Here is a 15,086-nt window from a genome sequence, read left to right as displayed (position 1 = left end):
GTGGTAGTGTGGGTGCACATGCCCGCTACACGCCAGGGGAATGTGCGCACGGGTCCCACAGACTTGATATTCGTTGGCCACCCATGATCGCAGTACAGAGAGGCAGAACAGGGATCTGCCTACAAGGCGGATCCCCGTTCTGATAGGGGACAATATGGAGATCTGCTGTTCTTAGTGATCAGAAACAGCAATCTCTGTGTTGTCCCAGTAACCCCAGCCCCCACACAGTTAGAACACACCCAGGGAACACAGTTAACCCCTTGATCGCCCCCTAGTGTTAATCCCTTCCCTGCCAGTGTCATTTATACATTGATCAGTGCATTTTTCTTAGCACTGATCACTGTATTGGTGTCACTGGTCCCCAAAAAGTGTCACTTAGGGGCAGATCGCCACCATTACCTGTAAAAACAATAAAAAAATTAAAAGTCGGCCACTCGACTGACCTACAATGTACCTGCATTGGGTGGGTCTGAACCAAGTTGGTTTTGTCCCTGGGAGAGAAGCCAGGGACAACACCATTATGGTCCTCAATTTACAACACTGGCTCTAACCAACGAGAGGGCTGTTTTTTGGCCATGGACATGGAGAAGGTGTTCGACAGGGTGGCCTGGGACTACATGAACGCAGTCCTTCCTCATCCAGAATGGGACCAGACAGGGGTGCCCTCTCTCCTCTATACTGTATATTCTCACTCTAGAACCTCTCCTCCGCTGCATTCGAGTAAACCCAAACATCAAAGGCATAGAAGTACACCAGCGGGAATATAAGATTGCCGCCTTTGCAGATGATATCCTGCTCTTCCTCTCGTCCCCGTTAACGTCCCTTCCCAATCTAATGCCAGTTCTAGAAAAATTCAAGACTGTCTTGAACCTAAATATTAACTATTCAAAATCCTACTGTAGTTTAACTCTGTCAGAATAACTTTCTGTTTCACTGGAAAGCAGAGGCTCTCACCTATCTAGGTATACAACTCCCTAGTAAGCTATAGATCCTGTACATTGTATGCTATGCCCAGGGGCACCTGAAGAGGGTAGCTGGTGGCTTTTCCCACCCCCTCTCCACAGGGATATGCACCTCCCTCAACTCCCCCCCTCCTTACCCACCCTTCTACTTTGTCCCTTCTTCTGTTCTTTCTTCCCTACCCCCCTTTCTTAATCGATTCTCTTCTAGGAGATCAAACATCACCAAAAGAAAGCTCTATTTGTGGGAAAAAAGGACATAAATGTTATTTGGGAGCAGAATCGCACAAACGTGCAATTGTCAGTTAAAGTGACGCAGTATCATATCGCAAAAAATGGCCTGGTCAGGAAGTTAGTAAATCCTTCCGGGCTGAAGTGGTTAAACCACCGAATTAGCTCACCATCACCAGTGCCCATCAATGCAGCCTCACTAGTGCCCATCAATGCAGCCTCACTAGTGCAGCCTGATCAGTGCCCATCAGTGCAGCCTCACCAGTGCAGACAGGGCCCAGGCATCAGTGCAGCCTGATCAGTGCCCATCAATGCTGTCTCACAAGTGCAGAAAGTGCCCATCAGTGCAGCCTGATCAGTGCCATCTCAAAAGTGCAGGCAGTGCCTAGGCATCAGTGCAGCCTGATCAGTGTCCATCAGTGCCGCCTCACCAGTGCAGACAGTGCCCAGGCATCAGTGCAGCCTGATCAGTTCCCATCAATGCAGCCTCACCAGTGCAGACAGTGCCCATTAGTGCAGCCTCACCGCCCATCAGTGCAGCCTCACCAGTGCAGAAAGTGTGCAGGCATCAGTGCATCCTGATCAGTGCCCATCAGTGCAGCCTCACCAGTGAAAACAGAGCCCAGACATCAGTGCAGCCTGATCAGTGCCGCCTCACCAGTGCAGAGAGTGCCCAGGCATCAGTGCAGCTTGATCAGTGCCCATCAATGCAGCCTCAAGGGTGCCCTTAAGTGCAGCCTGATCAGTGCCCATCAGTGCAGGCAGTGCCCATCAGTGCAGCCTGATCAGTGCCCATCAGTGCAGCCTCACCAGTGCAGACAGCGCCCATCAGTGCAACCTGATCAGTGCAGCCTCACCAGTGCAGACCATGCCCATTAGTGCAGCCTGATCAGTGCCAATCAATGCAGCCTCACCAGAGCCCATCATCAGTGCAGCCTGATCAGAGCCCATGGGATGTGAGGGGTCAGCTGGGCGTGTGTCAGGGTCTGGGTCTGTCTCACAACCAGGTCCTTGCCTTGCCTCTTTGGGGGGGTGATGAATCTCAGTCATGTCTTTTCTTCTCTGCCACTCCTCAAGCCAGAGACCGGCCCCAGCCCACAACCGCTCAGGTCACGTGTGACGTGACGTGCCTACTCCCCTGGTGTGCCATACGCCCTGATGTGTGGCATGCCAGCATGTGAATACAACACCAGCATGTGAATACTGTTAGATACTCAAACCTCTATCATACCACTTCACGCCCAATCAAAGAAAGCCAATGCAAAGGGCACACAAGAACGGGTTCCCCTAACTAGGTTGATGGTAAGAAACTTTTTAGGATGATGGTTTATTATTCCACCAGCTCAAGGCAAACCAGTGTAAAGTCTGTGATGGGTTTTTTGAAGCCAGTCACAGTTCAGTTATCCACAGTAACAGGCTGTAGGTTAGTATTGTTGCCCCTCACTTCCCCACAGATGAACAGCACAGAGAAATGTTGGCTGGCCAGATGATGTTGGCTTCTTCTGCTTAGGACTTGTTCAGGCTTGCTACAAGTGTAGTATATGTGGCTGATGCCGGCATGTTACTGGGAGCTCCTGATGGTCCCTGGGAGGGTTGGCTCACAGGTGTAGCAGGGGTATGCTTGGTGATTTCCCTCCTTTCCACCCATTAGGTGGAACTTTTTGGTGGTTTGGATACCTAAGTATTGATATAGGTATCTGTCGATCCTGCTGCCACTTCGGCAAACAATGGTTTGCACCCTAAAAGAAAACTATCAAACTTCTTCAGAATATATTTGCAGAAGCTGTTCCTGAATTAACACATCTTCCAGGGACTCTTATGAATCTTTTGTCAGTCTTTTAGTCCACAGCCCAAATGCAGTGCATAGGTAACTTACCACATCCATGTAAGAGTCTGCAGTGTCCTGAATCTTTTACGTTATACTTCAGGTGTCATTTGATACTTTTAGGTTATTGTATCTGTGACGGGAGGGCCCGTGGAACTCAGAATCCCTTGGAAAGTAGGGGATGCCCTTGTTCCAGCTCCCCATACACCTCTTATGTCTAAGTCACCCTGTGCTATCCTGGCACAGGGTGAGTGAGAAAATATATCTTGGACTACTTAAAATGGGACAGTAATATTTGTCCACAATATCTCCCAGGATGTATGTAGAGACTATTCTTGGTTTGATTGATTCTGAGCTCAACCTGTTAATTGAGTGATCTGATCACATTAGCCTCCAGGACTGGCTAGGGGACGAACAGTCTAGTCTGGCTTACCACAGGTTCTAAGGGTATTCCACACATTGTTGTTTGTTCTAATTAACCCTGTGTTGATGTTTATGGTAATGTGTACTGAATAGTCACCTAGTCTGTGTAAATGATTTAGTAAACTAGCTCATGTTAATTAGGTTACAGTTGTATTGTTAGAGGAGGTTCCAACGGCATATAAAGTCTTGTCATTTTGATTCTAAATAAAATAGTGCATGTTAGCAGTGAAGCAAGTCTCGCCTTGTTTTATGCTTGAGAGCGGTTGGAATATCTGATATCTGAGTCCAGACTACAAGGAAGTGGTATACTGACGGAAGCACACAAGTGGAGTGTGGGACGTTCCGTGACAGTATCCTTTCATAATTGTTGGCACTTCCACATAGGCCTCTAAGGACTTTCCTCTCAGCCCTAGTGTCATATACCAGGCCCTCTGCATCTGTGGCAGATGGTACTGATGGCATATTTTTATGGATAGTAAGTAAGTATTAGTGCCACTGTCTTTTTTTCTATGACTGGAAACTTAACTGCACGGCTGTTGCTGGAGCTTGGTGATCTCTGGATTGTGCCTGGGGATCCAGGAGAAAGACACTCCATGAAATTTTGGTTTCAAAGCAGACTTCATAGAGGACTCCACAGCAATGGAGCAGAGTTCAGGGGTATGATCAGAGGTATTTTATTTCTTCTTTACAGATATATGATATGTTAAGCCTTTTCACTTATGTGACAAGGTTACATTAATAAGAATCAAAGGGAACTAAAACGAAGAGCAGGAGAGATAGATTACCTGCAGTTCAGTTGTGATCTAAGAAGTCATGGGAATGCTATTGCTTATCCCTGGAAGGCAAACAATAATATCAGACAATTGTAATGAATGTTTAAGGACAGTTGCAGGTTTCAGAGATTAGTACCTGGAAATGTCCCTATTTTTCAGCACTGATAAACTTAATCATAAAATCCCTGATGTTTGAATTGTTCATCTAATTTCTAAAACATACTTATATAATTTTCTTCTTTGAAGAAATATTGTATTTAAATATTTATTATGTCACCAGAATTTGACAATTTTATTTAGTATAATATGACAAGGGCATATTTTGAGTTATCTCCAATATCATACTATAGGAATGAGATGCTTTCTTTGACATAACACTGCCTGCAGAGGCCTGTGTTGGAAGACAAATTCAGACAGCTTTCTCAGCTATCAGCCAATTTGAACTGGCAGAACTGTTGAGGATTCCAGTATAGATCTCAAGGGAAACAAGGGCAAGAAAAAGGGTGAAAGGCTATACAATATTTAAAAACATTCCTGGTCTGCCTGGATATATTAAAGATGCTAAGGTTAATAGTGCACTTGTTCTTTAAGGCTTGTAACAGAGGGATATTGTGTTCCTAGGGATCATAAGTAAGGTTAGAGGGCAATTCTTGGGATTGAACTATAATGAAAAAAAGAACACAACATACATTACAAAATTACATTATTTGAATTTAAGCAGGTCAATTCTAGCTACAGCTAAGATTTTGCTCACAAAGCTGTAAAATATGCTTAAGCAATATGCCAAGTAAACAAACAATATGCTATACAGCTGGGCGAGAAATGCTGATTGTATAGTAATCTCCAAAAAAGAACCCATGAGAGAAAGAGCTCCCCGCTCTGTGCTGACATAATGTATTTATTAAAGAGTAACTCTATTTTGTTAAACTTTTTTTTTAACTTTTATTTTAGATAATTATGGTTGGTTCTATATACATAGTTTGTAAATACTGCACAATTTGTCAAAATAAACCACTCATCTTTTTAAATTGCTCAGGTTGTTTTCGCATAATAGCAAACAATGGTCCTATGGTTGCTTATGCTGAAAGTGGAAAGGTCCTCCTCTTGCCTACTATACTGTGAGTTTAAAAACAGAGTGCATATTTAGTTTAGATTAGGAAAACATTTAAGATTCTTGTGCCTTTTACAAAATGTCACATAAACACAGTGTTCTCCGTTATGGAGGTGGTAAAGGCATAACGAGTTATGGTTAGTGTTTAAGTGGAGCCAAAAAAACCTGAAAATTACAGTGAACAAACATTTATCTCCTATGCTCATCTTCCATATAGTGGCCATAATGTGGCATTTTCCTGATTCACTCTTTTCTGTATGAATGAATGACATTCAACCTGGAGAAAAAATAGCCTAATAACATTATTGCCCCCATTTGCAAAAAACGATAGTACATGCAGATTCCCAGGACAAATAGTTCTGAGAATTTTTTAAAAAATGCACATCTGTATTTGGAGAGTAATCAACAAGTTCTATTAAGATAAGCATGGAGGTGGATCTCTGCTGTATTAGGGGTGTTACACGCTATACTGGCACAGATAATTTAGTCAAAACTGTTCACAAGATGAATGTAGCATATTATCAGAAAATAAACTATAAATATTTATTGCAGCACTCAATCTTCAACAACTCCAATATACACGTGTGTTACCTTATACCGTATCATTCCCAATCAATATCCTATACATAATAATCAAATACCAACAACAAGATCCATCAAAAACAGCTTAAAAATAAACAAATACATTTTAAAAAGTCTTTAAAATCACATGTCACAGTTTCTTCCTAAATGCAATGCCTTTCTCCATTATCCAAGTTGGCAAACATGCAGAATTCTTTTTCATGCAACTTCACCCTTAATGTGACTGCGATCTACTTCCACCCTTAGTTGGAAACCTGCTCACCTTAAAGGATGGACCTTATAAATAACATTATGAGCAAACACACTTTTTTTCAGCAACTGGACTGGGATCACTCTGCACCTCCATATGAAATCTTCTTCTTGATCCTAAGTGTCAACCCAAAACAATATGAATTGGACCAACAGCAACAGCGCTACCTAATATATTCAGAAAATATTATAGGTAAATTTGCATTCATCAGCCTGAAAACTGTGCAAGGGGCTCACTTGAACCTTCCAAATTGACAATGGTGTAAAACTTAATCCTAAATTGACCCTTCAGTGTCTGCAGTAAAAACAAAATTGAAGGTCCTGAAGTGACCATCACAACCTCCTGACCTCAAGAGCACTGAGCCACTTTGGGGAGATTTCAAACATGCAGCTAATATTAGACAACCAAAGGATTTATAGGATCTAGAGACTTTTTGCCAAGAAGAATGGGCAGCTTTACCATATTGTGAAATAAATTACCTCATTTACAACCATCATGTAAGACTCCAAGCCATCACTGATGCTAAAGTGGTCAATACATATTTGCTTAGTTTATACACGCAGCAGCCCCTCTAAAAAGTGATCTGTGATGGATAGCATTTCACAGGCATTTGACAGGTGTCTGGGAGGTGATATTTATCGCCTCCTCGAAGCTTGTTTCAACCCTAAAAAGCCTGCACAACCGCAAGGCAACTGTGAATTTGCAGCTCTGCCCCATTCACTTGAATGCTATGGGGGGTGTGTGTGTGTGTGTGTGGGGTATAATTTTTACCGCAGCAGCAAAAGGTATCATTGTGTCCATGGTACGTGTACAACCCTGTGCAGCTGCCTTTGCAACTTAAAGGGGGTCAGTCAGAAGGCTGTAAAAAACACAGCTCAGTTGCGTGTTTTTAATCCCCCCCCCCCCCCACATTTTATTAGTTTTCTTTATTACTATGGTTTTTTAATGATTGTACTATCCATTGATTAATAAATGTATAACTTACAATAACAATAAAAGAAATGTGTTTGGTCTGTCCATTTGTGCTTTTTTATTTCAAATGGTTCACATTTAGCAAATTCTGCCAGGGGGTGTAAACTTATAAGCACAACTGTACATTAACAAAATTAGAAAAAAAAATGAATTGAATGAAACTGATAATTATCCTGATCCAGTTCTCCAGCTAGACAAAAGTTCACTTTTGTTATACTGCCTAAATATTATAAATACAAACAACTGCATAATGAGACTGTTCACACTCGGCTACAAAATGAATGACATTCAACCTGGAGAAAAAATAGCCTAATAACATTTTTGACCCCATTTGCAAAGAACGATAGTACATGCAGTTTCCCAAATAGCTCTGAGAATAAAAAAAAAAATGCACATCTGTATTTGGAGAGCAATCAACCTAATCATTAGGGGTGTTACACGCTACAGCAGCACAGATAATTTAGTCAAAATTGTTGGCAAGATGAATATAAACTATAAATATTTATTGCAGCGCTCAATCACGTGTGTTACCTTATACCATATCATTCCCAATCAATATCCTATATATAATAATCAAATACCAGCAACAAGTGTCATCAAAAGTACATGCTTATACTTCTCACATCTTTTTTACTTCTATATTTCTAATGTTTCTAATTTTTCCAATGTTCTCTGGGTGATCATAACCTAGTGTAGTTTAAATAAATAAATGTGGTAATTTTGCATTTGAAGCACAGACTTTGCACAGCCTTTCAAATCCCTTTTCTACCTTCTATGCTTTAGAAAAGCTGATTATTCAACATCTGTGATCCTCCATGCTTATAGAAACATTTCTGTTGTTTGGTTCTGGTCTTAAATAGATAGGTTACGGACTTTCATCCTGGGGTTGCTTTATCATGGTGTCACTTGCTTTGGTATGCTTCACATATGAGAAATACATCAGTCCAATCTTTTTCAAGCTGCATAGGCAGATTTGTATATAAATTGCATAAATGCTGTATATACTGTATTTATGTGTGCATGTGAGTGCATGTGTGTTACTGTGCAAAAGTTTTAGGCCGGTCTGAAAAAAATTGTGTAAATTAAGAATTTTTTCTGAAATAGAAATGTTAATAGTTTATTTTTTATCAATTAATAAAATGGAAAGTAAATGAACAGAACAGAAATCCAAATCAAATCAATATTTGGTGAGACCACCCTTTGTCTTCAAAACAGCATCAGTTCTTCTAGGTACACTTGCACACAATTTTTGAAGGGACTTGGCAGGTAGGTTGTTTCAAACATCCTGGAGAACTAACCACAGATCTTCTGTGGATGTAGGTTTACTTAAATCCTTCTGTCTCTTCATGTAATCCCAGACAGACTCGATGTTGTTGAGATCAGGGCTCTGTGGGGGCCAAACCATCGCTTCCAGGGCTCCTTGTATTTCTTTACACTGAAGATAGTTCTTAATGACATTGGCTGTATGTTAGGGGTCATTGTCCTACTGCAGAATAAATTTGGGGCCGATCACACATCTCCCTGATGGTGTGGCAATAAAGTTGATATCATTGAAATTGTTAGTCTCCTTTTGTTTCATCCGACGCATTTCAAGGTCTCAATATTAATCACTTCATCAGTGACATTTCTTTCAGGAGATATCAAGACAAATGACAATCTACAATAGAACATAACAGAGGTTTGAGTATAGAAACCAATGGACAAAGAATAAGCATCGTAAGAGATGGGACGAGGATCACTCACCAATCAAATGGATACTGTATTTCAACACTGCCAATATTGAAGTGTGTATATAGAGGTATGGTATGAACAAATATAAAAAGAACTCATGCGTAAGGGTAGATGATCAGATAATAACCCCACTGTGGTCCCAAGAACAACCAGATCTGGAGCTTTATGGTATGGTGCGTGGATATGTAGAAATCCCAGAGAGCGTGTCAGAGCTTTAAGAGATCAGAGGTGACATTGAGCTTAATAGTGGCCCAAAGTGGCTAGAAACAGACCAACACGGTGCATTGGGATACCAGCAGGATCAAGCAAGCAGGATCAGGAGCCAGAAGGGACCTCAGCCGAGCAAGTCTTCAACAGGAACGCAGGAGAAAGTCTCTGAGATGTGACCAAATGTCAGGAAATCCCTTCCAGCAGACGTTCTAGCACTAGAAGAATTCCTGTGCATAAAAGAGCCGGCCGGCGCACACGCATGCGCAATATCGCGAATAGCGGCGCACAGGCACATGTGGGAGCACGCGCGCGCCCCTTGTGACAGCGCTTGGCACTATCATGGGGCTATTTAAAGGAGACTGATGCCTTGCTTCCTTGCTGTCCGGTCTACAGCGTTTCCTGAAGACCCCTGCTGCCTTGTTACTCAGTTTACCTGAATCCAGTACCTACTTGGCCTGTTCCTGACTTCCCTGTTTGCTGCCTGCCCCAATTTCCGGCTTGGACTCTGACTATTCTTTTGGATGGCCCTTTTGTACCTGATCTGCCCGCCAGTACCTTGACCTGGCTTGTCTGCACCTCCCTGCTGTTTGCATCCTGCTACGGGACAACATTGCACCTCCCTGCTGTCTGCAACCTGTTACGGGACTACAGTGCACCTCCCTGCTGTCTGCAACCTGCTACGGAACTACAGTTCACCTCCCTGCTGTCTGCAACCTGCTACGGGACTACAGTGCACCTCCCTGCTGTCTGCAACCTACTACAGGACTACAGTGCACCTCCCTGCTGTCTGCATCCTATTATGGGACTACAGTGCACCTCCCTGCTGTCTGCATCCTGCTACGGGACTACAGTGCACCTCCCTGCTGTCTGCATCCTGCTATGGGACTACAGTGCACCCCCCTACTGTCTGCATCCTGCTATGAGACTACAGTGCACCTCCCTGCTGTCTGCATCCTACCACAGGACCACAGTGCACCTTCCTGCTGTCTGCATTCCGCTACGGGACTACAGTGCACCTCCCTGCTGTCTGCAACCTGCTGCTGGACTACAAGTGCACCTCCCTGCTGATTACAGGATCCAGCCCTCTACTCCAGTGTTCCAGTCAGGTACTTGTGCCCCTTTGTACTCGCGAGCGCCTGTCATCATACCAGGGGTTCCCGAGTCACAGGTATACGAGAGGCCGTTCTCTGCATTCCGGGCTCTACCTACCAGGTACGTGACAGTACCGGACAGCCATGTCCGAGCCCACGCAGGGAACGTCGCCCATGGAGGACTTATGTCATCATCTAGCTGGACTCACACAAGCTGTTAAAGACTTACAAGACGGTTATAAATGACTAGAAGAACATGTCCAAGTTCTCTCTACCCCAGCTCCGGGTCCACCCACTGCTCCTTCAGTAGTAATGTTGCCTCCGGAACCCAAAGTTCCCACACCAGAAAGATTCTCCGGGGACCGCAGCAAGTATAGGGCATTCCATAATGCCTGTGAACTTTTCTTTGCACTACAACCCAGAACTTTCTCACTAGAAACCACTAAGGTGGGTTTCGTCATTTCCCTCCTACTGGGCGAACCCCAGGCATGGGCCCATCGACTCCTGGAGCAGAAGAATAACTGTCTTAACCAACTGGACACTTTCTTCCAAGCCATGGCCCTTCTCTATGAGGATCCGCAACAAGCGGCTACCGCAGAGGCAGCTTTATTCTCTCTCCAGCAGGGCCGTAGGGCGGCGGAGGACTATGCATCTGAATTCAGGTGTTGGAGTTCCGACACAAACTGGAACGACGCCGCCCTACATCACCAGTTCCGCATGGGCCTCTCCGAGCCATTAAAAGATGAGTTGGCCCGGGTTGGCATTCCGGCAACACTTGAAGCTCTTATCAACCTATCCTTCCAGATAGACTGGCGTTTAAGAGAATGAAGAGCTGAACGGACTGCTGGTCCCTCTCGCCCAGTATGGATGTTTCCACATGTACCACATCCTCCTGTCCACACTTCCGCTGATACTCCTGAGCCAATGCAATTAGGCCTGATCCGTCCCTCTCTGACTCCAGAAGAACGTCAACGCCGGCGAGCTAACAATCTTTGCCTCTACTGCGGGGAATCTGGACACTATGTGAGGGCTTGTCCCGCAAAGATCCGTAAGCACATTACCCTCTCCTCTACCTCCTCACCTGCTGTGTTTAATAGTGCAACTCATTTGGCTGTCTCCATTTCTCTACAGCTTCCAGAAGGGAATACTCAAGCAACCGCCATCATTGATTCCAGAGCCTGCAGCGGGTTTATGGACTTGTCTTTTGCCCGCAAACTCCGAATCCCTCTACGACCCAGAGCACAGGGACTGTCTGTACACCTGGCCGACGGATCGGCTATTAAATCTGGCTATTAAACAGTTCCTCTCAACACCATCATTTCTGGCAACCACCAAGAGCTACTCTGTCTTGACATCATTGAATCTCCCGATGTCCCATCTTCCTTGCTGTGTCTGGAAACCGATGCTGAAACCTGCCAAGCAGTTTCTGAGGCATACCATAATTTTCTGGATGTGTTCAGCAAAAAGGGGGCAGAGACACTGCCACCACATAGACCTTACAACTGCCCGATTGAACTTCTCCCCGGAGCAGAAATTGCTTTTGGGAGGATTTTCCCCTCAACCGAACTTGAGCTAGGTACTCTTAAAGAATACATAGATGACAATCTGAAAAAAGGGTTTATACACCCTTCCACCTCCCCAGCAGGAGCAGGGATTTTCTTCGTGGAAAAGAAGGACCACTCTCTACGCCCCTGCGTAGACTATCAGGACCTTAATAAAATCACAATTAAAAACCGGTACCCCCTACCTTTGGTACCTGAACTCTTTCAGCGACTCGGAACTGCATCCATATTTACCAAACTGGACCTTCTCGGAGCCTACAACCTAGTCCGGATCCGAAGCGGGGATCAATGGAAAACTGCCTTCCGCACCCGCTTTGGACACTCTGAGTACCTTGTCATGCCCTTTGGGTTATGTAATGCTCCTGCCACTACTTTGACCTGTTCATCGTAGTTTATTTGGATGACATCTTGATTTTTTCCTCCTCGCTGTCTACCCATCAGGAGCATGTCAGAAAAGTTCTAACTCGTCTTCGCCAACACGGTTTGTACGCAAAGCCTGAGAAGTGCGAGTTTGAATGCCAAAGCATTCAGTTTTTGGGCCTGATTATTTCTATAGATGGTGTCAAGATGGATCCGCAGAAGGTCTCCGCCATCCTGGACTGGCCAGCTCCGACTGATAAAAGGGGAGTCCAGCGCTTTGTGGGTTTTGCAAATTTTTATCGCAAGTTTATCAGAGGATTTTCTTCCATCATCTCCCCCATCACAAGTCTTACTCGGCAAGGCACCCGGTTCCAATGGTCTCCTGAGGCACAAGCAGCTTTCACCTCCTCGAAAGAACAGTTTGTGTCAGCTTCCGTCCTAAAGCATCCTGACCCAGATTTACCTTACATACTGGAAGTAGACGCCTCCGAGATAGCAGTAGGGGCGGTTCTTTCACAGTGACAAGGATCCAAGGCTCTATTACACCCAGTGGCGTTCTTCTCCCGCAGGCTAACTGAGGCTGAAAAGAATTATGATGTTGGGGACAGGGAGCTACTTGCAATCAAAGCCGCGCTGGAAGAATGGCGTTACCTCTTGGAAGGAGCGGCCCACCCTATTCTGGTGTACACTGACCACAAAAATTTAGAGTACCTGAAAGTTGCCAAAAGATTGAAACCACGTCAGGCCAGATGGGCACTCTTCTTCACTAGGTTCACTTTCCACATCACTTACAGGCTGGGATCCAAGAATACCAAACCAGACGCGCTGTCCTCGATGTTCAACGAACCTGAAGTTCTTTCCCCTCCAGATACCATCCTTGCTCCTGGAAATTTTCTCATGCTTCAAGGAGACCTACTGTCCCAAATCAAACAGGCTTCTTCAATGGCTCCCCATCCAACAGACATCACTTTACAGTCGAGAGATGACCTACTATGGTACAAAGACAGAATTTTTGTGCCACAACAAACACGGGTTGCCGTCCTCAAATCTTGTCATGACCATGAACTAGCTGGCCACTTTGGTATACACAAGACTTCCGAACTCCTTCAATGCACGTTCTGGTGGCCTCAGCTACAAAAAGACTGCAGACATTATGTTGAATCATACATTACTTGCATCCAGAACAAGGGCAGCAAGACCAAGGCTTGGGGGCTGTTAAGACCTCTACCCATACAGGAAAGACCATGGAGGATGATCTCCATGGATTTCATTGTGGAATTACCACCATCAGAGGATTACACCACCATCTTCGTAGTGGTCGACAGACTTTCCAAGATGGCTCACTTCCTGCCTATGAAGGGTACCCCATCTGCCTCTGAAACTGCAAGGATTTTTATTAAAGATATCGTAAGACTCCTAGTATACCCGCAAACATTGTATCTGATCGGGGGGGTACAATTTACATCCAAATTTTGGAAAGCCCTGTGTGAATCCCTGAAGATTGACCTTTCTTTCTCTTCTACCTACCATCCCCAGACTAATGGTCAGACTGAACGAACTAATCAGACCCTTGAGCAATACTTACGATGCTATTCTTGTTTTTCTCAAGATGACTGGGCGCCCCTGCTACCTCTTGCTGAGTTCACCTACAATAATTCTGTTCATTCTGCAACCAACCAGTCTCCATTTTTTGCGAACTATGGGTTCCACCCCTTGTTTTTGTCTAACAACATTCCAGAATGCGCAGTGCCAGCTGCCCAAGAAGCCTTGAATTTCTTTAACACAAATAACAAATTACTTCAAGAGACAATGGCAAAGACTCAAGAACATAACAAAGAGACATTTGACAGAAAGAGGAGAGGGGATCTTGACCTGAAACCTGGGGATGAAGTCTGGCTGTCCACCCTGAATTTGAAACTAGCATGCCCATCCAGGAAATTGGGTCCTAAGTTTGTGGGTCCCTTCCCGGTGGTAAGGAAAATTAATAATGTGGCTTATGAATTGAAATGACCAGAGTCTTTCTGTATACATCCAGTTTTCCACATGGCTTTACTTAAACCTGCAGTCCCGGACCCTTTCCTCAACCGGAACACCGGTCCTCCTGAGCCTGTACTCATCAACGTTGAAGAAGAATTCGAGATTGAAATAATCATAGATTGCCAGAAAAGACGTAATCAGATTCAGTATCTGGTAAAATAGAAAGGTTATGGCCCTGAGGAGAACTCCTGGGAACCAGAGACTAATATCCATGGCAAAAGACTGATCCTAGCCTTTAAAAGATCCCACCCCAATAAATAGGCTCAGTTGGGCAGCCGGAGGCTGCCCATTGGAGGGGGGCAATGTCAGGAAATCCCTTCCAGCAGACGTTCTAGACTAGAAGAATTCCTGTGCATAAAAGAGCCGTCCGGCGCACGCGCATGCGCAGTAGCGCCAATAACGGCGCACGGGCACGTGCGGGAGCGCACGCGCACCCCTTGTGACAGCGCTTTGCGCCAACATGGGGCTATTTAAAGGAGACTGATGCCTTGCTGTCCGGTCTACAGCATTTCCTGAAGACCCCTGCTGCCTTGTTACCCAGTTTACCTGAATCCAGTACCTACTTGGCTTGTTCCTGACTTCCCTGTTTGCTGCCTGCCCCGATTCCGGCTTGGACTCTGACTATTCTTTTGGATGACCCTTTTGTACCTGATCTGCCCGCCAGTACCTTGACCCGGCTTGTCTGCACCTCCCTGCTGTCTGCATCCTGCTACGGGACTACAGTGCACCTCCCTGCTGTCTGCAACCTGCTACGGGACTACAGTGCACCTCCCTGCTGTTTTCAACCTGCTACGGGACTACAGTGCACCTCCCTGCTGTCTGCATCCTGCTACGGGACTACAGTGCACCTCCCTGCTGTCTGCAACCTGCTACAGGACTACAGTGCACCTCCCTGCTGACTGCATCCTGCTACAGGACTACAGTGCACCTCCCTGCTGTCTGCATCCTGCTACGGGACTACAGTGCACC

Source organism: Aquarana catesbeiana, linkage group LG01 (assembly GCF_042186555.1).
Source record: "Aquarana catesbeiana isolate 2022-GZ linkage group LG01, ASM4218655v1, whole genome shotgun sequence".
Taxonomy (NCBI): domain Eukaryota; kingdom Metazoa; phylum Chordata; class Amphibia; order Anura; family Ranidae; genus Aquarana; species Aquarana catesbeiana.
Note: the sequence above shows the minus strand (reverse complement) of the source record.